Source organism: Narcine bancroftii, chromosome 2, assembly GCF_036971445.1.
Source record: "Narcine bancroftii isolate sNarBan1 chromosome 2, sNarBan1.hap1, whole genome shotgun sequence".
Classification (NCBI taxonomy): domain Eukaryota; kingdom Metazoa; phylum Chordata; class Chondrichthyes; order Torpediniformes; family Narcinidae; genus Narcine; species Narcine bancroftii.
Genome location: NC_091470.1, coordinates 127,668,447 through 127,693,434, shown reverse-complemented (window position 1 = coordinate 127,693,434; position 24,988 = coordinate 127,668,447).

Genomic DNA, 24,988 nt, shown 5'->3' with positions numbered 1-24,988 from the left:
CTGATTCACTGCCTCTGATTCCCCACCTCTGATTCCCCATCTCTGATTCCGCACATCCTATTCCCTGACTCTGATTCCCCGCCTCTGATTCACCGCCTCTGATTCACTGCCTCTGATTTCCCGCCTCTGATTCCCTGCCACTGATACCCCACCTCTGATTCCCCACCTCTGATTCCCCATATCTGATTCCCCGCCTCTGTTTCCCCGCCTCTGATTCCCCGCCTCTGATTCCCCATATCTCATTCCCCGCCTCTGAATCCCTATCTCTGATTCCCGGAGTCTGATTCCCCACCTCTGATTCCCCGCCTCTGATTCCCCGCATCCGATTCCCTGCCTCTGATTCCCCGCCTCTGATTCACCGCCTCTGATTCCCGGCCTCTGATTTCCCGCCTCTGATTCCCTGCCACTGATACCCCGCCCCTGATTCCCCACCTCTGATTCCCCATATCTGATTCCCCGCCTCTGTTTCCCCGCCTTTGATTCCCCGCCTCTGATTCCCCATACCTCATTCCCCGCCTCTGAATCCCCATCTCTGATTCCCGGAATCTGATTCCCCACCTCTGATTCCCGGCCTCGTATTCCCGGCATCTGATTCCGGTCTCTGATTCCCGGCCTCTGATTCCCCATCTCTGATTCCGCACATCTGATTCCCTGCCTCTGATTCCCACCTCTGATTCCCCATATCTGATTCCCCGCCTCTGTTTCCCCGCCTCTGATTCCCCGCCTCTGTTTCCCAATATCTAAGTCACCGCCTCTGATTCCCCAACTCTGATTCCCCACCTCTGATTCCCCAGCTCTGATTCCCCGCCTCTGATTCCCCGCATCTGATTCCCTGCATCTGATTCCAAGCCTCTGATTCCCTGCCTCTGATTCCCAAACTCTGATTCCCCACCTCTGATTCCCCATATCTGATTCCCCGCCTCTGTTTCCCCGCCTCTGATTTCACGCCTCTGTTTCACCATATCTGATTCCCGGCCTCTGATTCCCCGCCTCTGATTCCCCGCCTCTGATTTCTTGCCTCTGATTCCCCATCTCCGATTCCGCACATCTGATTCCCTGCCTCTGATTCCCCGCCTCTGATTCCCCGCCTCTGATTCCCAACCTCTGATTCCCCACCTCTGATTCCCCGTGTTTGATTCCCCGCCTCTGTTTCCCCGCCTCTGATTCCCCGCCTCTGATTCCCAAACTCTACTTCCCCGCCACTGATTCCCCAGATCTGATTCCCTGCCTCTGTTTCCCCGCCTCTGATTCCCTGCCTCTGATTCCCAACCTCTGATTCCACACCTCTGATTCCCCATATCTGATTCCCCGCCTCTGTTTCCCCGCCTCTGATTCCCCGCCCCTGTTTCCCCATATCTGATTCCCCGCCTCTGATTCCCCAACTCTGATTCCCCGCCTCTGATTCCCCAGCTCTGATTCCCCGCCTCTGATTCCCCGTGTTTGATTCCCTGCCTCTGATTCCCTGCCTCTGATTCCCCATCTCTGATTCACCGCCTTTGATTCGCCACCTCTGATTCCCCATATCTGATTCCCCACCTCTGTTTCCCCGCCTCTGATTCCCTGCCTCTGATTCTCCATATCTCATTCCCCGCCTCTGAATCCCCATCTCTGATTCCCGGACTCTGATTCCCCACCTCTGATTCCCGGCCTCTTATTCCCAGCATCTGATTCCAGGCCTCTGATTCCCGGCCTCTGATTCCCCGCTTCTGATTCTGATTCCCTGCCTCTGATTCCCCATCTCTGATTCCGCACATCTGATTCCCTGCCTCTGATTCCCCACCTCTGATTCCCCATATCTGATTCCCCGCCTCTGTTTCCCCGCCTCTGATTCCCCGCCTCTGTTTCCCCATATCTAATTCCCCACCTCTGATGCACCAACTCTGATTCCCCGGCTCTGATTCCCCAGCTCTGATTCCCCGCCTCTGATTCCACGCATCCAATTACCCATATCTGATTCCCCGCCTCTGTTTCCCCGCCTCTAATACCCTGCATCTAATTCCCCAGCTCTGATTCCCCGCCTCTGATTCCCCGTGTCTGATTTCCTGCCTCTGATTCCCCGCCTCTGATTACCCATGTCTGATTCACCGCCTCTGATTCCCCACCTCTGATTCCCCATCTCTGATTCCGCACATCCGATTCCCTGCCTCTGATTCCCCGCCTCTGATTCACCGCCTCTGATTCCCGGCCTCTGATTTCCCGCCTCTGATTCCCTGCCACTGATACTCCGCCCCTGATTCCCCACCTCTGATTCCCCATATCTGATTTCTCGCCTCTGTTTCCCCGCCTCTGACTCCCCGCCTCTGATTCCCCATATCTGATTCCCCGCCTCTGATTCCCCAACTCTGATTCACCACCTCTGATTCCCCGCGTCTGATTCCCCGCCTCTGATTCCCCATCTCTGATTCCCCATCTCTGATTCCCCAATTCTGATTCCCCGCCTCTGATTCCCCAGCTCTGATTCCTCGCCTCTGATTCCCTTCCTCTGATTCCCAACCTCTGATTCCCCACCTCTGATTTCCCATATTGATTCCCTGCGTCTGATTCCCCGCCTCTGATTCCCCAACTCTGATTCCCCGCCTCTGATTCCCCTGCTCTGATTCCCCGCCTCTGATTCCACGTGTTTGATTCCCTGCCTCTGATTCCCGGCCTCTGATTCCCCATCTCTGATTCACCGCCTTTGATTCGCCACCTCTGATTCCCCACATCTGATTCCCCACATCTGTTTCCCCGCCTCTGATTCCCCGCCTCTGATTCCCCATATCTCATTCCCCGCCTCTGAATCCCCATCTCTGATTCCCGGACTCTGATTCCCCACCTCTGATTCCCAGCCTCTTATTCCCGGCATCTGATTCCGGCCTCTGATTCCCGGCCTCTGATTCCCTGCTTCTGATTCTGATTCCCTGCCTCTGATTCCCCATCTCTGATTCCGTACATCTGATTCCCTGCCTCTGATTCCCCACCTCTGATTCCCCATATCTGATTCCCCGCCTCTGTTTCCCCGCCTCTGATTCCCCGCCTCTGTTTCCCCATATCTAAGTCCCCGCCTCTGATTCCCCAACTCTGATTCCCCACCTCTGATTCCCCGCATCTGATTCCCTGCATCTGATTCCAAGCCTCTGATTCCCTGCCTCTGATTCCCAACCTCTGATTCCCCACCTCTGATTCCCCATATCTGATTCCCCGCCTCTGTTTCCCCGCCTCTGATTCCCCACCTCTGTTTCCCCATATCTGATTCCCGGCCTCTGATTCCCCGCCTCTGATTCCCAGCCTCTGATTCCCTGCCTCTGATTCCCCATCTCCGATTCCGCACATCTGATTCCCTGCCTCTGATTCCCCGCGTCTGATGCCCCGCCTCTGATTCCATGCCTCTGATTCCCAACCTCTGATTCCCCACCTCTGATTCCCCATATCTGATTCCCCGCCTCTGTTTCCCCGCCTCTGATTCCCCTCCTCTGATTCCACAACTCTAATTCCCCGCCTCTGATTCCCCAGCTCTGATTCCCCGTGTTTGATTCCCTGCCTCTGATTCCCTGCCCTGATTCCCCATCTCTGTTTCACCGCCTTTGATTCGCCACCTCTGATTCCCCATATCTGATTCCCCGCCTCTGTTTCCCCGCCTCTGATTCCCTGCCTCTGATTCCCAACCTCTGATTCCACACCTCTGATTGCCCATATCTGATTCCCCGCATCTGTTTCCCCGCCTCTGATTCCCCGCCCCTGTTTCCCCATATCTGATTCCACGCCTCTGATTCCCCATATCTAAGTCCCCGCCTCTGATTCCCCAACTTTGATTCCCATCCTCTGATACCCCAGCTCTGATTCCCCGCCTCTGATTCCCCGCATCTGATTCCCTGCATCTGATTCCCAGCCTCTGATTCCCTGCCTCTGATTCCCAACCTCTGATTCCCCACCTCTGATTCCCCATATCTGATTCCCCGCCTCTGTTTCCCCGCCTCTGATTCCCCGCCTCTGTTTCCCCATATCTGATTCCCCGCCTCTATTTGCCCGCCTCTGATTCCCCGCCTCTCTTTCCCCATATCTGATTCCCCGCCTCTGACTCCCCAACTCTGATTCCCTGCCTCTAATTTCCCAGCTCTGATTCCCCGCCTCTGATTCCCCGTGTCTGATTTCCTGCCTCTGATTCCCCGCCTCTGATTACCCATGTCTGATTCACCGCCTCTGATTCCCCACCTCTGATTCCCCATCTCTGATTCCGCACATCCGATTCCCTGCCTCTGATTCCCCGCCTCTGATTCACTGCCTCTGCTTCCCCAGCTCTGATTCCCCGCCTCTGATTCCCCGCGTCTTATTCCCTGCTTCTGATTCTGATTCCCTGCCTCTGATTCCCCATCTCTGATTCCGCACATCTGATTCCCTGCCTCTGATTCCCCACCTCTGATTCCCCATATCTGATTCCCTGCCTCTGTTTCCCCGCCTCTGATTCCCCATCTCTGTTTCCTCATATCTAAGTCCCCGCCTCTGATTCCCCAACTCTGATTCCCCACCTCTGTTTCCTCATATCTAAGTCCCCGCCTCTGATTCCCCAACTCTGATTCCCCACCTCTGATTCCCCAGCTCTGATTCCCCGCCTCTGATACCCGCATCTTATTCCCTGCATCTGATTCCCAGCCTCTGATTCCCTGCCTCTGATTCCCAACCTCTGATTCCCCACCTCTGATTCCCCATATCTGATTCCCCGCCTCTGTTTCCACGCCTCTGATTCCCCGCCTCTGATTCCCCATCTCTGATTCACCGCCTTTGATTCGCCACCTCTGATTCCCCATATCTGAATCCCCGCCTCTGATTCCCCAACTCTGATTCACCACCTCTGATTCCCCGCGTCTGATTCCCCGCCTCTGATTCCCCATCTCTGATTCCCCATCTCTGATTCCCCAATTCTGATTCCCCGCCTCTGATTCCCCAGCTCTGATTCCTCGCCTCTGATTCCCTTCCTCTGATTCCCAACCTCTGATTCCCCACCTCTGATTTCCCATATTGATTCCCTGCGTCTGATTCCCCGCCTCTGATTCCCCAACTCTGATTCCCCGCCTCTGATTCCCCTGCTCTGATTCCCCGCCTCTGATTCCACGTGTTTGATTCCCTGCCTCTGATTCCCGGCCTCTGATTCCCCATCTCTGATTCACCGCCTTTGATTCGCCACCTCTGATTCCCCATATCTGATTCCCCACATCTGTTTCCCCGCCTCTGATTCCCCGCCTCTGATTCCCCATATCTCATTCCCCGCCTCTGAATCCCCATCTCTGATTCCCGGACTCTGATTCCCCACCTCTGATTCCCAGCCTCTTATTCCCGGCATCTGATTCCGGCCTCTGATTCCCGGCCTCTGATTCCCTGCTTCTGATTCTGATTCCCTGCCTCTGATTCCCCATCTCTGATTCCGTACATCTGATTCCCTGCCTCTGATTCCCCACCTCTGATTCCCCATATCTGATTCCCCGCCTCTGTTTCCCCGCCTCTGATTCCCCGCCTCTGTTTCCCCATATCTAAGTCCCCGCCTCTGATTCCCCAACTCTGACTCCCCACCTCTGATTCCCCAGCTCTGATTCCCCGCCTCTGATTCCCCGCATCTGATTCCCTGCATCTGATTCCAAGCCTCTGATTCCCTGCCTCTGATTCCCAACCTCTGATTCCCCACCTCTGATTCCCCATATCTGATTCCCCGCCTCTGTTTCCCCGCCTCTGATTCCCCACCTCTGTTTCCCCATATCTGATTCCCGGCCTCTGATTCCCCGCCTCTGATTCCCAGCCTCTGATTCCCTGCCTCTGATTCCCCATCTCCGATTCCGCACATCTGATTCCCTGCCTCTGATTCCCCGCGTCTGATGCCCCGCCTCTGATTCCATGCCTCTGATTCCCAACCTCTGATTCCCCACCTCTGATTCCCCATATCTGATTCCCCGCCTCTGTTTCCCCGCCTCTGATTCCCCTCCTCTGATTCCACATCTCTAATTCCCCGCCTCTGATTCCCCAGCTCTGATTCCCCGTGTTTGATTCCCTGCCTCTGATTCCCTGCCCTGATTCCCCATCTCTGTTTCACCGCCTTTGATTCGCCACCTCTGATTCCCCATATCTGATTCCCCGCCTCTGTTTCCCCGCCTCTGATTCCCTGCCTCTGATTCCCAACCTCTGATTCCACACCTCTGATTGACCATATCTGATTCCCCGCATCTGTTTCCCCGCCTCTGATTCCCCGCCCCTGTTTCCCCATATCTGATTCCATGCCTCTGATTCCCCATATCTAAGTCCCCGCCTCTGATTCCCCAACTTTGATTCCCATCCTCTGATACCCCAGCTCTGATTCCCCGCCTCTGATTCCCCGCATCTGATTCCCTGCATCTGATTCCCAGCCTCTGATTCCCTGCCTCTGATTCCCAACCTCTGATTCCCCACCTCTGATTCCCCATATCTGATTCCCCGCCTCTGTTTCCCCGCCTCTGATTCCCCGCCTCTGTTTCCCCATATCTGATTCCCCGCCTCTATTTGCCCGCCTCTGATTCCCCGCCTCTCTTTCCCCATATCTGATTCCCCGCCTCTGACTCCCCAACTCTGATTCCCTGCCTCTAATTTCCCAGCTCTGATTCCCCGCCTCTGATTCCCCGTGTCTGATTTCCTGCCTCTGATTCCCCGCCTCTGATTACCCATGTCTGATTCACCGCCTCTGATTCCCCACCTCTGATTCCCCATCTCTGATTCCGCACATCCGATTCCCTGCCTCTGATTCCCCGCCTCTGATTCACTGCCTCTGCTTCCCCAGCTCTGATTCCCCGCCTCTGATTCCCCGCGTCTTATTCCCTGCTTCTGATTCTGATTCCCTGCCTCTGATTCCCCATCTCTGATTCCGCACATCTGATTCCCTGCCTCTGATTCCCCACCTCTGATTCCCCATATCTGATTCCCTGCCTCTGTTTCCCCGCCTCTGATTCCCCGCCTCTGTTTCCTCATATCTAAGTCCCCGCCTCTGATTCCCCAACTCTGATTCCCCACCTCTGTTTCCTCATATCTAAGTCCCCGCCTCTGATTCCCCAACTCTGATTCCCCACCTCTGATTCCCCAGCTCTGATTCCCCGCCTCTGATACCCGCATCTTATTCCCTGCATCTGATTCCCAGCCTCTGATTCCCTGCCTCTGATTCCCAACCTCTGATTCCCCACCTCTGATTCCCCATATCTGATTCCCCGCCTCTGTTTCCACGCCTCTGATTCCCCGCCTCTGTTTCCACATATCTGATTCCCCGCCTCTATTTGCCCACCTCTGATTCCCCGCCTCTGTTTCCCCGCCTCTGATTCCCCGCCTCTGATTCCCAAACTCTACTTCCCCGCCACTGATTCCCCAGATCTGATTCCCTGCCTCTGTTTCCCCGCCTCTGATTCCCTGCCTCTGATTCCCAACCTCTGATTCCACACCTCTGATTCCCCATATCTGATTCCCCGCCTCTCTTTCCCCGCCTCTGATTCCCCGCCCCTGTTTCCCCATATCTGATTCCCCGCCTCTGATTCCCCGCCTCCGATTCCCCGTGTCTGATTTCCTGCCTCTGATTCCCCGCCTCTGATTACCCATGTCTGATTCACCGCCTCTGATTCCCCACCTCTGATTCCCCATCTCTGATTCCGCACATCCGATTCCCTGCCTCTGATTCCCCGCCTCTGATTCACCGCCTCTGATTCCCGGCCTCTGATTTCCCGCCTCTGATTCCCTGCCACTGATACTCCGCCCCTGATTCCCCACCTCTGATTCCCCATATCTGATTTCTCGCCTCTGTTTCCCCGCCTCTGACTCCCCGCCTCTGATTCCCCATATCTGATTCCCCGCCTCTGATTCCCCAACTCTAATTCACCACCTCTGATTCCCCGCGTCTGATTCCCCGCCTCTGATTCCCCATCTCTGATTCCCCATCTGTGATTCCCCAATTCTGATTCCCCGCCTCTGATTCCCCAGCTCTGATTCCTCGCCTCTGATTCCCTTCCTCTGATTCCCAACCTCTGATTCCCCGCCTCTGATTTCCCATATTGATTCCCTGCATCTGATTCCCCGCCTCTGATTCCCCAACTCTGATTCCCCGCCTCTGATTCCCCTGCTCTGATTCCCCGCCTCTGATTCCACGTGTTTGATTCCCTGCCTCTGATTTCCGGCCTCTGATTCCCCATCTCTGATTCACCGCCTTTGATTCGCCACCTCTGATTCCCCATATCTGATTCCCCACATCTGTTTCCCCGCCTCTGATTCCCCGCCTCTGATTCCCCATATCTCATTCCCCGCCTCTGAATCCACATCTCTGATTCCCGGACTCTGATTCCCCACCTCTGATTCCCAGCCTCTTATTCCCGGCATCTGATTCCGGCCTCTGATTCCCGGCCTCTGATTCCCTGCTTCTGATTCTGATTCCCTGCCTCTGATTCCCCATCTCTGATTCCGTACATCTGATTCCCTGCCTCTGATTCCCCACCTCTGATTCCCCATATCTGATTCCCCGCCTCTGTTTCCCCGCCTCTGATTCCCCGCCTCTGTTTCCCCATATCTAAGTCCCCGCCTCTGATTCCCCAACTCTGATTCCCCACCTCTGATTGCCCAGCTCTGATTCCCCGCCTCTGATTCCCCGCATCTGATTCCCTGCATCTGATTCCAAGCCTCTGATTCCCTGCCTCTGATTCCCAACCTCTGATTCCCCACCTCTGTTTCCCCATATCTGATTCCCGGCCTCTGATTCCCCGCCTCTGATTCCCAGCCTCTGATTCCCTGCCTCTGATTCCCCATCTCCGATTCCGCACATCTGATTCCCTGCCTCTGATTCCCCGCTTCTGATGCCCCGCCTCTGATTCCATGCCTCTGATTCCCAACCTCTGATTCCCCACCTCTGATTCCCCATATCTGATTCCCCGCCTCTGTTTCCCCGCCTCTGATTCCCCTCCTCTGATTCCACAACTCTAATTCCCCGCCTCTGATTCCCCAGCTCTGATTCCCCGTGTTTGATTCCCTGCCTCTGATTCCCTGCCCTGATTCCCCATCTCTGTTTCACCGCCTTTGATTCGCCACCTCTGATTCCCCATATCTGATTCCCCGCCTCTGTTTCCCCGCCTCTGATTCCCTGCCTCTGATTCCCAACCTCTGATTCCACACCTCTGATTGCCCATATCTGATTCCCCGCATCTGTTTCCCCGCCTCTGATTCCCCGCCCCTGTTTCCCCATATCTGATTCCACACCTCTGATTCCCCATATCTAAGTCCCCGCCTCTGATTCCCCAACTTTGATTCCCCACCTCTGATACCCCAGCTCTGATTCCCCACCTCTGATTCCCCGCATCTGATTCCCTGCATCTGATTCCCAGCCTCTGATTCCCTGCCTCTGATTCCCAACCTCTGATTCCCCACCTCTGATTCCCCATATCTGATTCTCCGCCTCTGTTTCCCCGCCTCTGATTCCCCGCCTCTGTTTCGCCATATCTGATTCCCCGCCTCTATTTGCCCGCCTCTGATTCCCCGCCTCTTTTTCCCCATATCTGATTCCCCGCCTCTGAATCCCCAACTCTGATTCCCTGCCTCTAATTTCCCAGCTCTGATTCCCCGCCTCTGATTCCCCGTGTCTGATTTCCTGCCTCTGATTCCCCGCCTCTGATTACCCATGTCTGATTCACCGCCTCTGATTCCCCACCTCTGATTCCCCATCTCTGATTCCGCACATCCGATTCCCTGCCTCTGATTCCCCGCCTCTGATTCACTGCCTCTGCTTCCCCAGCTCTGATTCCCCGCCTCTGATTCCCCGCGTCTTATTCCCTGCTTCTGATTCTGATTCCCTGCCTCTGATTCCCCATCTCTGATTCCGCACATCTGATTCCCTGCCTCTGATTCCCCACCTCTGATTCCCCATATCTGATTCCCCGCCTCTATTTGCCCGCCTCTGATTCCCCGCCTCTTTTTCCCCATATCTGATTCCCCGCCTCTGAATCCCCAACTCTGATTCCCTGCCTCTAATTTCCCAGCTCAGATTCCCCGCCTCTGATTCCCCGTGTCTGATTTCCTGCCTCTGATTCCCCGCCTCTGATTACCCATGTCTGATTCACCGCCTCTGATTCCCCACCTCTGATTCCCCATCTCTGATTCCGCACATCCGATTCCCTGCCTCTGATTCCCCGCCTCTGATTCACTGCCTCTGCTTCCCCAGCTCTGATTCCCCGCCTCTGATTCCCCGCGTCTTATTCCCTGCTTCTGATTCTGATTCCCTGCCTCTGATTCCCCATCTCTGATTCCGCACATCTGATTCCCTGCCTCTGATTCCCCACCTCTGATTCCCCATATCTGATTCCCTGCCTCTGTTTCCCCGCCTCTGATTCCCCGCCTCTGTTTCCTCATATCTGTCCCCGCCTCTGATTCCCCAACTCTGATTCCCCACCTCTGTTTCCTCATATCTAAGTCCCCGCCTCTGATTCCCCAACTCTGATTCCCCACCTCTGATTCCCCAGCTCTGATTCCCCGCCTCTGATACCCGCATCTGATTCCCTGCATCTGATTCCCAGCCTCTGATTCCCTGCCTCTGATTCCCAACCTCTGATTCCCCACCTCTGATTCCCCATATCTGATTCCCCGCCTCTGTTTCCACGCCTCTGATTCCCCGCCTCTGTTTCCCCATATCTCATTCCCCGCCTCTATTTACCCACCTCTGATTCCCCACCTCTGTTTCCCCATATCTGATTCCCTGCCTCTGATTCCCCGCCTCTGATTCCCTGCCTCTGATTCCCCGCCTCTGATTCCCCAACTCTGATTCCCTGCCTCTGATTCCCTGCCTCTGATTCCCTGCCTCTGATTCCCAACCTCTGATTACCCACCTCTGAGTCCCCATATCTGTTTCCCCGCCTCTGTTTCCCCGCCTCTGATTCCCCGCCTCTGATTCCCAGGCTCTGATTCTCCGCCTCTGATTCCCCGCCTCTGGTTCCCCGCCTCTGATTCGCTGCCTCTGATTCCCCATCTCTGATTCCGCACATCTGATTCCCTGCCTCTGATTCCCCGCCTCTGACTCCCCGCCTCTGATTCCCTGCCTCTGTTTCCCAACCTCTGATTCCCCACCTCTGATTCCCCATATCTGATTCCCCACCTCTGTTTCCCTGCCTCTGATTCCCCACCTCTGTTTCCCCATATCTGATATCCCGCCTCTGATTCCCTGCCACTGATACTCCGCCCCTGATTCCCCACCTCTGATTCCCCATATCTGATTTCTCGCCTCTGTTTCCCCGCCTCTGACTCCCCGCCTCTGATTCCCCATATCTGATTCCCCGCCTCTGATTCCCCAACTCAGATTCCCCGCCTCTGATTCCCGAGCTCTGAATCCCCGCCTCTGATTCCCCGCGTCTGATTACCGGCCTCTGATTCCCCGCCTCTGATTCCCCATCTCTGATTCACAACCTCTGATTCCCCACCTCTGATTCCACATATCTGATTCCCCGCCTCTGCTTCCCCGCCTCTGATTCCCCACCTCTGATTCGCCAGCTATGATTCCCCGCCTCTGATTCCCCGCCTCTGATTCCCCGCGTCTGATTCCCTGCCTCTGATTCCCCGCCTCTGATTCCACATCTCTGATTCACCACCTCTGATTCCCCGCGTCTGATTCCCCGCCTCTGATTCCCCATCTCTGATTCCCCATCTCTGATTCCCCAATTCTGATTCCCCGCCTCTGATTCCCCAGCTCTGATTCCTCGCCTCTGATTCCCTTCCTCTGATTCCCAACCTCTGATTCCCCACCTCTGATTTCCCATATTGATTCCCTGCGTCTGATTCCCCGCCTCTGATTCCCCAACTCTGATTCCCAACCTCTGATTCCACACCTCTGATTCCCCATATCTGATTCCCTGCCTCTGTTTCCCCGCCTCTGATTCCCCGCCTCTGTTTCCTCATATCTAAGTCCCCGCCTCTGATTCCCCAACTCTGATTCCCCACCTCTGTTTCCTCATATCTAAGTCCCCGCCTCTGATTCCCCAACTCTGATTCCCCACCTCTGATTCCCCAGCTCTGATTCCCCGCCTCTGATACCCGCATCTTATTCCCTGCATCTGATTCCCAGCCTCTGATTCCCTGCCTCTGATTCCCAACCTCTGATTCCCCACCTCTGATTCCCCATATCTGATTCCCCGCCTCTGTTTCCACGCCTCTGATTCCCCGCCTCTGTTTCCACATATCTGATTCCCCGCCTCTATTTGCCCACCTCTGATTCCCCGCCTCTGTTTCCCCGCCTCTGATTCCCCGCCTCTGATTCCCAAACTCTACTTCCCCGCCACTGATTCCCCAGATCTGATTCCCTGCCTCTGTTTCCCCGCCTCTGATTCCCTGCCTCTGATTCCCAACCTCTGATTCCACACCTCTGATTCCCCATATCTTATTCCCCGCCTCTCTTTCCCCGCCTCTGATTCCCCGCCCCTGTTTCCCCATATCTGATTCCCCGCCTCTGATTCCCCGCCTCCGATTCCCCGTGTCTGATTTCCTGCCTCTGATTCCCCGCCTCTGATTACCCATGTCTGATTCACCGCCTCTGATTCCCCACCTCTGATTCCCCATCTCTGATTCCGCACATCCGATTCCCTGCCTCTGATTCCCCGCCTCTGATTCACCGCCTCTGATTCCCGGCCTCTGATTTCCTGCCTCTGATTCCCTGCCACTGATACTCCGCCCCTGATTCCCCACCTCTGATTCCCCATATCTGATTTCTCGCCTCTGTTTCCCCGCCTCTGACTCCCCGCCTCTGATTCCCCATATCTGATTCCCCGCCTCTGATTCCCCAACTCTAATTCACCACCTCTGATTCCCCGCGTCTGATTCCCCGCCTCTGATTCCCCATCTCTGATTCCCCATCTGTGATTCCCCAATTCTGATTCCCCGCCTCTGATTCCCCAGCTCTGATTCCTCGCCTCTGATTCCCTTCCTCTGATTCCCAACCTCTGATTCCCCGCCTCTGATTTCCCATATTGATTCCCTGCATCTGATTCCCCGCCTCTGATTCCCCAACTCTGATTCCCCGCCTCTGATTCCCCTGCTCTGATTCCCCGCCTCTGATTCCACGTGTTTGATTCCCTGCCTCTGATTTCCGGCCTCTGATTCCCCATCTCTGATTCACCGCCTTTGATTCGCCACCTCTGATTCCCCATATCTGATTCCCCACATCTGTTTCCCCGCCTCTGATTCCCCGCCTCTGATTCCCCATATCTCATTCCCCGCCTCTGAATCCACATCTCTGATTCCCGGACTCTGATTCCCCACCTCTGATTCCCAGCCTCTTATTCCCGGCATCTGATTCCGGCCTCTGATTCCCGGCCTCTGATTCCCTGCTTCTGATTCTGATTCCCTGCCTCTGATTCCCCATCTCTGATTCCGTACATCTGATTCCCTGCCTCTGATTCCCCACCTCTGATTCCCCATATCTGATTCCCCGCCTCTGTTTCCCCGCCTCTGATTCCCCGCCTCTGTTTCCCCATATCTAAGTCCCCGCCTCTGATTCCCCAACTCTGATTCCCCACCTCTGATTGCCCAGCTCTGATTCCCCGCCTCTGATTCCCCGCATCTGATTCCCTGCATCTGATTCCAAGCCTCTGATTCCCTGCCTCTGATTCCCAACCTCTGATTCCCCACCTCTGTTTCCCCATATCTGATTCCCGGCCTCTGATTCCCCGCCTCTGATTCCCAGCCTCTGATTCCCTGCCTCTGATTCCCCATCTCCGATTCCGCACATCTGATTCCCTGCCTCTGATTCCCCGCTTCTGATGCCCCGCCTCTGATTCCATGCCTCTGATTCCCAACCTCTGATTCCCCACCTCTGATTCCCCATATCTGATTCCCCGCCTCTGTTTCCCCGCCTCTGATTCCCCTCCTCTGATTCCACAACTCTAATTCCCCGCCTCTGATTCCCCAGCTCTGATTCCCCGTGTTTGATTCCCTGCCTCTGATTCCCTGCCCTGATTCCCCATCTCTGTTTCACCGCCTTTGATTCGCCACCTCTGATTCCCCATATCTGATTCCCCGCCTCTGTTTCCCCGCCTCTGATTCCCTGCCTCTGATTCCCAACCTCTGATTCCACACCTCTGATTGCCCATATCTGATTCCCCGCATCTGTTTCCCCGCCTCTGATTCCCCGCCCCTGTTTCCCCATATCTGATTCCACACCTCTGATTCCCCATATCTAAGTCCCCGCCTCTGATTCCCCAACTTTGATTCCCCACCTCTGATACCCCAGCTCTGATTCCCCACCTCTGATTCCCCGCATCTGATTCCCTGCATCTGATTCCCAGCCTCTGATTCCCTGCCTCTGATTCCCAACCTCTGATTCCCCACCTCTGATTCCCCATATCTGATTCTCCGCCTCTGTTTCCCCGCCTCTGATTCCCCGCCTCTGTTTCGCCATATCTGATTCCCCGCCTCTATTTGCCCGCCTCTGATTCCCCGCCTCTTTTTCCCCATATCTGATTCCCCGCCTCTGAATCCCCAACTCTGATTCCCTGCCTCTAATTTCCCAGCTCTGATTCCCCGCCTCTGATTCCCCGTGTCTGATTTCCTGCCTCTGATTCCCCGCCTCTGATTACCCATGTCTGATTCACCGCCTCTGATTCCCCACCTCTGATTCCCCATCTCTGATTCCGCACATCCGATTCCCTGCCTCTGATTCCCCGCCTCTGATTCACTGCCTCTGCTTCCCCAGCTCTGATTCCCCGCCTCTGATTCCCCGCGTCTTATTCCCTGCTTCTGATTCTGATTCCCTGCCTCTGATTCCCCATCTCTGATTCCGCACATCTGATTCCCTGCCTCTGATTCCCCACCTCTGATTCCCCATATCTGATTCCCCGCCTCTATTTGCCCGCCTCTGATTCCCCGCCTCTTTTTCCCCATATCTGATTCCCCGCCTCTGAATCCCCAACTCTGATTCCCTGCCTCTAATTTCCCAGCTCAGATTCCCCGCCTCTGATTCCCCGTGTCTGATTTCCTGCCTCTGATTCCCCGCCTCTGATTACCCATGTCTGATTCACCGCCTCTGATTCCCCACCTCTGATTCCCCATCTCTGATTCCGCACATCCGATTCCCTGCCTCTGATTCCCCGCCTCTGATTCACTGCCTCTGCTTCCCCAGCTCTGATTCCCCGCCTCTGATTCCCCGCGTCTTATTCCCTGCTTCTGATTCTGATTCCCTGCCTCTGATTCCCCATCTCTGATTCCGCACATCTGATTCCCTGCCTCTGATTCCCCACCTCTGATTCCCCATATCTGATTCCCTGCCTCTGTTTCCCCGCCTCTGATTCCCCGCCTCTGTTTCCTCATATCTGTCCCCGCCTCTGATTCCCCAACTCTGATTCCCCACCTCTGTTTCCTCATATCTAAGTCCCCGCCTCTGATTCCCCAACTCTGATTCCCCACCTCTGATTCCCCAGCTCTGATTCCCCGCCTCTGATACCCGCATCTGATTCCCTGCATCTGATTCCCAGCCTCTGATTCCCTGCCTCTGATTCCCAACCTCTGATTCCCCACCTCTGATTCCCCATATCTGATTCCCCGCCTCTGTTTCCACGCCTCTGATTCCCCGCCTCTGTTTCCCCATATCTCATTCCCCGCCTCTATTTACCCACCTCTGATTCCCCACCTCTGTTTCCCCATATCTGATTCCCTGCCTCTGATTCCCCGCCTCTGATTCCCTGCCTCTGATTCCCCGCCTCTGATTCCCCAACTCTGATTCCCTGCCTCTGATTCCCTGCCTCTGATTCCCTGCCTCTGATTCCCAACCTCTGATTACCCACCTCTGAGTCCCCATATCTGTTTCCCCGCCTCTGTTTCCCCGCCTCTGATTCCCCGCCTCTGATTCCCAGGCTCTGATTCTCCGCCTCTGATTCCCCGCCTCTGGTTCCCCGCCTCTGATTCGCTGCCTCTGATTCCCCATCTCTGATTCCGCACATCTGATTCCCTGCCTCTGATTCCCCGCCTCTGACTCCCCGCCTCTGATTCCCTGCCTCTGTTTCCCAACCTCTGATTCCCCACCTCTGATTCCCCATATCTGATTCCCCACCTCTGTTTCCCTGCCTCTGATTCCCCACCTCTGTTTCCCCATATCTGATATCCCGCCTCTGATTCTCTGCCACTGATACTCCGCCCCTGATTCCCCACCTCTGATTCCCCATATCTGATTTCTCGCCTCTGTTTCCCCGCCTCTGACTCCCCGCCTCTGATTCCCCATATCTGATTCCCCGCCTCTGATTCCCCAACTCAGATTCCCCGCCTCTGATTCCCGAGCTCTGAATCCCCGCCTCTGATTCCCCGCGTCTGATTACCGGCCTCTGATTCCCCGCCTCTGATTCCCCATCTCTGATTCACAACCTCTGATTCCCCACCTCTGATTCCACATATCTGATTCCCCGCCTCTGCTTCCCCGCCTCTGATTCCCCACCTCTGATTCGCCAGCTATGATTCCCCGCCTCTGATTCCCCGCCTCTGATTCCCCGCGTCTGATTCCCTGCCTCTGATTCCCCGCCTCTGATTCCACATCTCTGATTCACCACCTCTGATTCCCCGCGTCTGATTCCCCGCCTCTGATTCCCCATCTCTGATTCCCCATCTCTGATTCCCCAATTCTGATTCCCCGCCTCTGATTCCCCAGCTCTGATTCCTCGCCTCTGATTCCCTTCCTCTGATTCCCAACCTCTGATTCCCCACCTCTGATTTCCCATATTGATTCCCTGCGTCTGATTCCCCGCCTCTGATTCCCCAACTCTGATTCCCAACCTCTGATTCCACACCTCTGATTCCCCATATCTGATTCCCTGCCTCTGTTTCCCCGCCTCTGATTCCCCGCCTCTGTTTCCTCATATCTAAGTCCCCGCCTCTGATTCCCCAACTCTGATTCCCCACCTCTGTTTCCTCATATCTAAGTCCCCGCCTCTGATTCCCCAACTCTGATTCCCCACCTCTGATTCCCCAGCTCTGATTCCCCGCCTCTGATACCCGCATCTTATTCCCTGCATCTGATTCCCAGCCTCTGATTCCCTGCCTCTGATTCCCAACCTCTGATTCCCCACCTCTGATTCCCCATATCTGATTCCCCGCCTCTGTTTCCACGCCTCTGATTCCCCGCCTCTGTTTCCACATATCTGATTCCCCGCCTCTATTTGCCCACCTCTGATTCCCCGCCTCTGTTTCCCCGCCTCTGATTCCCCGCCTCTGATTCCCAAACTCTACTTCCCCGCCACTGATTCCCCAGATCTGATTCCCTGCCTCTGTTTCCCCGCCTCTGATTCCCTGCCTCTGATTCCCAACCTCTGATTCCACACCTCTGATTCCCCATATCTGATTCCCCGCCTCTCTTTCCCCGCCTCTGATTCCCCGCCCCTGTTTCCCCATATCTGATTCCCCGCCTCTGATTCCCCGCCTCCGATTCCCCGTGTCTGATTTCCTGCCTCTGATTCCCCGCCTCTGATTACCCATGTCTGATTCACCGCCTCTGATTCCCCACCTCTGATTCCCCATCTCTGATTCCGCACATCCGATTCCCTGCCTCTGATTCCCCGCCTCTGATTCACCGCCTCTGATTCCCGGCCTCTGATTTCCTGCCTCTGATTCCCTGCCACTGATACTCCGCCCCTGATTCCCCACCTCTGATTCCCCATATCTGATTTCTCGCCTCTGTTTCCCCGCCTCTGACTCCCCGCCTCTGATTCCCCATATCTGATTCCCCGCCTCTGATTCCCCAACTCTAATTCACCACCTCTGATTCCCCGCGTCTGATTCCCCGCCTCTGATTCCCCATCTCTGATTCCCCATCTGTGATTCCCCAATTCTGATTCCCCGCCTCTGATTCCCCAGCTCTGATTCCTCGCCTCTGATTCCCTTCCTCTGATTCCCAACCTCTGATTCCCCGCCTCTGATTTCCCATATTGATTCCCTGCATCTGATTCCCCGCCTCTGATTCCCCAACTCTGATTCCCCGCCTCTGATTCCCCTGCTCTGATTCCCCGCCTCTGATTCCACGTGTTTGATTCCCTGCCTCTGATTTCCGGCCTCTGATTCCCCATCTCTGATTCACCGCCTTTGATTCGCCACCTCTGATTCCCCATATCTGATTCCCCACATCTGTTTCCCCGCCTCTGATTCCCCGCCTCTGATTCCCCATATCTCATTCCCCGCCTCTGAATCCACATCTCTGATTCCCGGACTCTGATTCCCCACCTCTGATTCCCAGCCTCTTATTCCCGGCATCTGATTCCGGCCTCTAATTCCCGGCCTCTGATTCCCTGCTTCTGATTCTGATTCCCTGCCTCTGATTCCCCATCTCTGATTCCGTACATCTGATTCCCTGCCTCTGATTCCCCACCTCTGATTCCCCATATCTGATTCCCCGCCTCTGTTTCCCCGCCTCTGATTCCCCGCCTCTGTTTCCCCATATCTAAGTCCCCGCCTCTGATTCCCCAACTCTGATTCCCCACCTCTGATTGCCCAGCTCTGATTCCCCGCCTCTGATTCCCCGCATCTGATTCCCTGCATCTGATTCCAAGCCTCTGATTCCCTGCCTCTGATTCCCAACCTCTGATTCCCCACCTCTGTTTCCCCATATCTGATTCCCGGCCTCTGATTCCCCGCCTCTGATTCCCAGCCTCTGATTCCCTGCCTCTGATTCCCCATCTCCGATTCCGCACATCTGATTCCCTGCCTCTGATTCCCCGCTTCTGATGCCCCGCCTCTGATTCCATGCCTCTGATTCCCAACCTCTGATTCCCCACCTCTGATTCCCCATATCTGATTCCCCGCCTCTGTTTCCCCGCCTCTGATTCCCCTCCTCTGATTCCACAACTCTAATTCCCCGCCTCTGATTCCCCAGCTCTGATTCCCCGTGTTTGATTCCCTGCCTCTGATTCCCTGCCCTGATTCCCCATCTCTGTTTCACCGCCTTTGATTCGCCACCTCTGATTCCCCATATCTGATTCCCCGCCTCTGTTTCCCCGCCTCTGATTCCCTGCCTCTGATTCCCAACCTCTGATTCCACACCTCTGATTGCCCATATCTGATTCCCCGCATCTGTTTCCCCGCCTCTGATTCCCCGCCCCTGTTTCCCCATATCTGATTCCACACCTCTGATTCCCCATATCTAAGTCCCCGCCTCTGATTCCCCAACTTTGATTCCCCACCTCTGATACCCCAGCTCTGATTCCCCACCTCTGATTCCCCGCATCTGATTCCCTGCATCTGATTCCCAGCCTCTGATTCCCTGCCTCTGATTCCCAACCTCTGATTCCCCACCTCTGATTCCCCATATCTGATTCTCCGCCTCTGTTTCCCCGCCTCTGATTCCCCGCCTCTGTTTCGCCATATCTGATTCCCCGCCTCTATTTGCCCGCCTCTGATTCCCCGCCTCTTTTTCCCCATATCTGATTCCCCGCCTCTGAATCCCCAACTGTGATTCCCTGCCTCTAATTTCCCAACTCTGATTCCCCGCCTCTGATTCCCCGTGTCTGATTTCCTGCCTCTGATTCCCCGCCTCTGATTACCCATGTCTGATTCACCGCCTCTGATTCCCCACCTCTGATTCCCCATCTCTGATTCCGCACATCCGATTCCCTGCCTCTGATTCCCCGCCTCTGATTCACTGCCTCTGCTTCCCCAGCTCTGATTCCCCGCCTCTGATTCCCGGCGTCTTATTCCCTGCTTCTGATTCTGATTCCCTGCCTCTGATTCCCCATCTCTGATTCCGCACATCTGATTCCCTGCCTCTGATTCCCCACCTCTGATTCCCCATATCTGATTCCCCGCCTCTATTTGCCCGCCTCTGATTCCCCGCCTCTTTTTCCCCATATCTGATTCCCCGCCTCTGAATCCCCAACTCTGATTCCCTGCCTCTAATTTCCCAGCTCAGATTCCCCGCCTCTGATTCCCCGTGTCTGATTTCCTGCCTCTGATTCCCCGCCTCTGATTACCCATGTCTGATTCACCGCCTCTGATTCCCCACCTCTGATTCCCCATCTCTGATTCCGCACATCCGATTCCCTGCCTCTGATTCCCCGCCTCTGATTCACTGCCTCTGCTTCCCCAGCTCTGATTCCCCGCCTCTGATTCCCCGCGTCTTATTCCCTGCTTCTGATTCTGATTCCCTGCCTCTGATTCCCCATCTCTGATTCCGCACATCTGATTCCCTGCCTCTGATTCCCCACCTCTGATTCCCCATATCTGATTTCTCGCCTCTGTTTCCCCGCCTCTGACTCCCCGCCTCTGATTCCCCATATCTGATTCCCCGCCTCTGATTCCCCAACTCAGATTCCCCGCCTCTGATTCCCGAGCTCTGAATCCCCGCCTCTGATTCCCCGCGTCTGATTACCGGCCTCTGATTCCCCGCCTCTGATTCCCCATCTCTGATTCACAACCTCTGATTCCCCACCTCTGATTCCACATATCTGATTCCCCGCCTCTGCTTCCCCGCCTCTGATTCCCCACCTCTGATTCGCCAGCTATGATTCCCCGCCTCTGATTCCCCGCCTCTGATTCCCCGCGTCTGATTCCCTGCCTCTGATTCCCCGCCTCTGATTCCACATCTCTGATTCACCACCTCTGATTCCCCGCGTCTGATTCCCCGCCTCTGATTCCCCATCTCTGATTCCCCATCTCTGATTCCCCAATTCTGATTCCCCGCCTCTGATTCCCCAGCTCTGATTCCTCGCCTCTGATTCCCTTCCTCTGATTCCCAACCTCTGATTCCCCACCTCTGATTTCCCATATTGATTCCCTGCGTCTGATTCCCCGCCTCTGATTCCCCAACTCTGATTCCCCGCCTCTGATTCCCCTGCTCTGATTTCCCGCCTCTGATTCCACGTGTTTGATTCCCTGCCTCTAATTCCCGGCCTCTGATTCCCCATCTCTGATTCACCGCTTTTGATTCGCCACTTCTGATTCCCCATATCTCATTCCCCGCCTCTGAATCCGCATCTCTGATTCCCGGACTCTGATTCCCCACCTCTGATTCCCAGCCTCTTATTCCCGGCATCTGATTCCGGCCTCTGATTCCCGGCCTCTGATTCCCTGCTTCTGATTCTGATTCCCTGCCTCTGATTCCCCATCTCTGATTCCGTACATCTGATTCCCTGCCTCTGATTCCCCACCTCTGATTCCCCATATCTGATTCCCCGCCTCTGTTTCCCCGCCTCTGATTCCCCGCCTCTGTTTCCCCATATCTAAGTCCCCGCCTCTGATTCCCCAACTCTGATTCCCCACCTCTGATTCCCCAGCTCTGATTCCCCGCCTCTGATTCCCCACCTTTGATTCGCCACCTCTGATTACCCATATCTGATTCCCCGCCTCTGTTTCCCCGCCTCTGATTCCCTGCCTCTGATTCCCAACCTCTGATTCCACACCTCTGATTGCCTATATCTGATTCCCCGCATCTGTTTCCCCGCCTCTGATTCCCCGCCCCTGTTTCCCCATATCTGATTCCACGCCTCTGATTCCCCATATCTAAGTCCCCGCCTCTGATTCCCCAACTTTGATTCCCCAGCTCTGATACCCCAGCTCTGATTCCCCGCCTCTGATTCCCCACATCTGATTCCCTGCATCTGATTCCCAGCCTCTGATTCCCTGCCTCTGATTCCCAACCTCTGATTCCCCACCTCTGATTCCCCATATCTGATTCCCCGCCTCAGTTTCCCCGCCTCTGAATCCCCGCCTCTGTTTCCCCATATCTGATTCCCCGCCTCTATTTGCCCGCCTCTGATTCCCCGCCTCTCTTTCCCCATATCTGATTCCCCGCCTCTGAATCCCCAACTCTGATTCCCTGCCTCTAATTTCCCAGCTCTGATTCCCCGCCTCTGATTCCCCGTGTCTGATTTCCTGCCTCTGATTCCCCGCCTCTGATTACCCATGTCTGATTCACCGCCTCTGATTCCCCACCTCTGATTCCCCATCTCTGATTCCGCACATCCGATTCCCTGCCTCTGATTCCCCGCCTCTGATTCACTGCCTCTGCTTCCCCAGCTCCGATTCCCCGCCTCTGATTCCCCGCGTCTTATTCCCTGCTTCTGATTCTGATTCCCTGCCTCTGATTCCCCATCTCTGATTCCGCACATCTGATTCCCTGCCTCTGATTCCCCACCTCTGATTCCCCATATCTGATTCCCTGCCTCTGTTTCCCCGCCTCTGATTCCCCGCCTCTGTTTCCTCATATCTAAGTCCCCGCCTCTGATTCCCCAACTCTGATTCCCCACCTCTGATTCCCCAGCTCTGATTCCCCGCCTCTGATACCCGCATCTGATTCCCTGCATCTGATTCCCAGCCTCTGATTCCCTGCCTCTGATTCCCAACCTCTGATTCCCCACCTCTGATTCCCCATATCTGATACCCGCCTCTGTTTCCACGCCTCTGATTCCCCGCCTCTGATTCCCCATATCTGATTCCCCGCCTCTATTTGCCCACCTCTGATTCCCCACCTCTGTTTCCCCATATCTGATTCCCCGCCTCTGAATCCCCAACTCTGATTCCCTGCATCTAATTCCCCAGCTCTGATTCCCCGCCTCTGATTCCCCGTGTCTGATTTCCTGCCTCTGATTCCCCGCCTCTGATTACCCATGTCTGATTCACCGCCTCTGATTCCCCACCTCTGATTCCCCATCTCTGATTCCGCACATCCGATTCCCTGCCTCTGATTCCCCGCCTCTGATTCACCGCCTCTGATTCCAGGCCTCTGATTCCCGACCTCTGATTCCCTGCTTCTGATTCTGATTCCCTGCCTCTGATTCCCCATCTCTGATTCCGTACATCTGATTCCCTGCCTCTGATTCCCCACCTCTGATTCCCCATATCTGATTCCCCGCCTCTGTTTCCCCGCCTCTGATTCCCCTCCTCTGTTTCCCAATATCTAAGTCCCCGCCTCTGATTCCCCAACTCTGATTCCCCACCTCTGATTCCCCAGCTCTGATTCCCCGCCTCTGATTCCCCGCATCTGATTCCCTGCATCTGATTCCAAGCCTCTGATTACCTGCCTCTGAATCCCAACCTCTGATTCCCCACCTCTGATTCCCCATATCTGATTCCCCGCCTCTGTTTCCCCGCCTCTGATTCCCCGCATCTGTTTCCCCATATCTGATTCCCGGCCTCTGATTCCCCACCTCTGATTCCCCGCCTCTGATTCCCTGCCTCTGATTCCCCATCTCCGATTCCGCACATCTGATTCCCTGCCTCTGATTCCCTGCCTCTGATTCCCCGCCTCTGATTCCATGCCTCTGATTCCCAACCTCTGATTCCCCACCTCTGATTCCCCATATCTGATTCCCCGCCTCTGTTTCCCCGCCTCTGATTCCCCTCCTCTGATTCCCCAACACTAATTCCCCGCCTCTGATTCCCCAGCTCTGATTCCCTGTGTTTGATTCCCTGCCTCTGATTCCCTGCCCTGATTCCCCATCTCTGTTTCACCGCCTTTGATTCGCCACCTCTGATTCCCCATATCTAATTCCCCGCCTCTGTTTCCCCGCCTCTGATTCCCTGCCTCTGATTCGCAACCTCTGATTCCACACCTCTGATTCCCCATATCTGATTCCCCGCCTCTGTTTCCCCACCTCTGCTTCCCCGCCCCTGTTTCCCCATATCTGATTCCCCGCCTCTGATATCCCATATCTAAGTCCCCGCCTCTGATTCCCCAACTTTGATTCCCCACCTCTGATTCCCCAGCTCTGATTCCCCGCCTCTGATACCCCGCATCTGATTCCCTGCATCTGATTCCCAGCCTCTGATTCCCTGCCTCTGATTCCCAACCTCTGATTCCCCACCTCTGATTCCCCATATCTGATTCCCCGCCTCTGTTTCCCCGCCTCTGATTCCCCGCATCTGTTTCCCCATATCTGATTCCCCGCCTCTATTTGCCCGCCTCTGATTCCCCGCCTCTCTTTCCCCATATCTGATTCCCCGCCTCTGAATCCCCAACTCTGATTCCCTGCCTCTAATTTCCCATGTCTGATTCACCGCCTCTGATTCCCCACCTCTGATTCCCCATCTCTGATTCCGCACATCCGATTCACTGCCTCTGATTCCCCGCCTCTGATTCACTGCCTCTGCTTCCCAGCTCTGATTCCCCGCCTCTGATTCCCCGCGTCTTATTCCCTGCTTCTGATTCTGATTCCCTGCCTCTGATTCCCCATCTCTGATTCCGCACATCTGATTCCCTGCCTCTGATTCCCCACCTCTGATTCACAATATCTGATTCCCCGCCTCTGTTTCCCGCCTCTGATTCCCCATCTCTGATTCCGCACATCTGATTCCCTGCCTCTGATTCCCCACCTCTGATTCCCCATATCTGATTCCCTGCCTCTGTTTCCCCGCCTCTGATTCCCCGCCTCTGTTTCCTCATATCTAAGTCCCCGCCTCTGATTCCCCAACTCTGATTCCCCACCTCTGATTCCCCAGCTCTGATTCCCCGCCTCTGATACCCGCATCTGATTCCCTGCATCTGATTCCCAGCCTCTGATTCCCTGCCTCTGATTCCCAACCTCTGATTCCCCACCTCTGATTCCCCATATCTGATACCCGCCTCTGTTTCCACGCCTCTGATTCCCCGCCTCTGATTCCCCATATCTGATTCCCCGCCTCTATTTGCCCACCTCTGATTCCCCACCTCTGTTTCCCCATATCTGATTCCCCGCCTCTGAATCCCCAACTCTGATTCCCTGCATCTAATTCCCCAGCTCTGATTCCCCGCCTCTGATTCCCTGTGTCTGATTTCCTGCCTCTGATTCCCCGCCTCTGATTACCCATGTCTGATTCACCGCCTCTGATTCCCCACCTCTGATTCCCCATCTCTGATTCCGCACATCCGATTCCCTGCCTCTGATTCCCCGCCTCTGATTCACCGCCTCTGATTCCAGGCCTCTGATTCCCGACCTCTGATTCCCTGCTTCTGATTCTGATTCCCTGCCTCTGATTCCCCATCTCTGATTCCGTACATCTGATTCCCTGCCTCTGATTCCCCACCTCTGATTCCCCATATCTGATT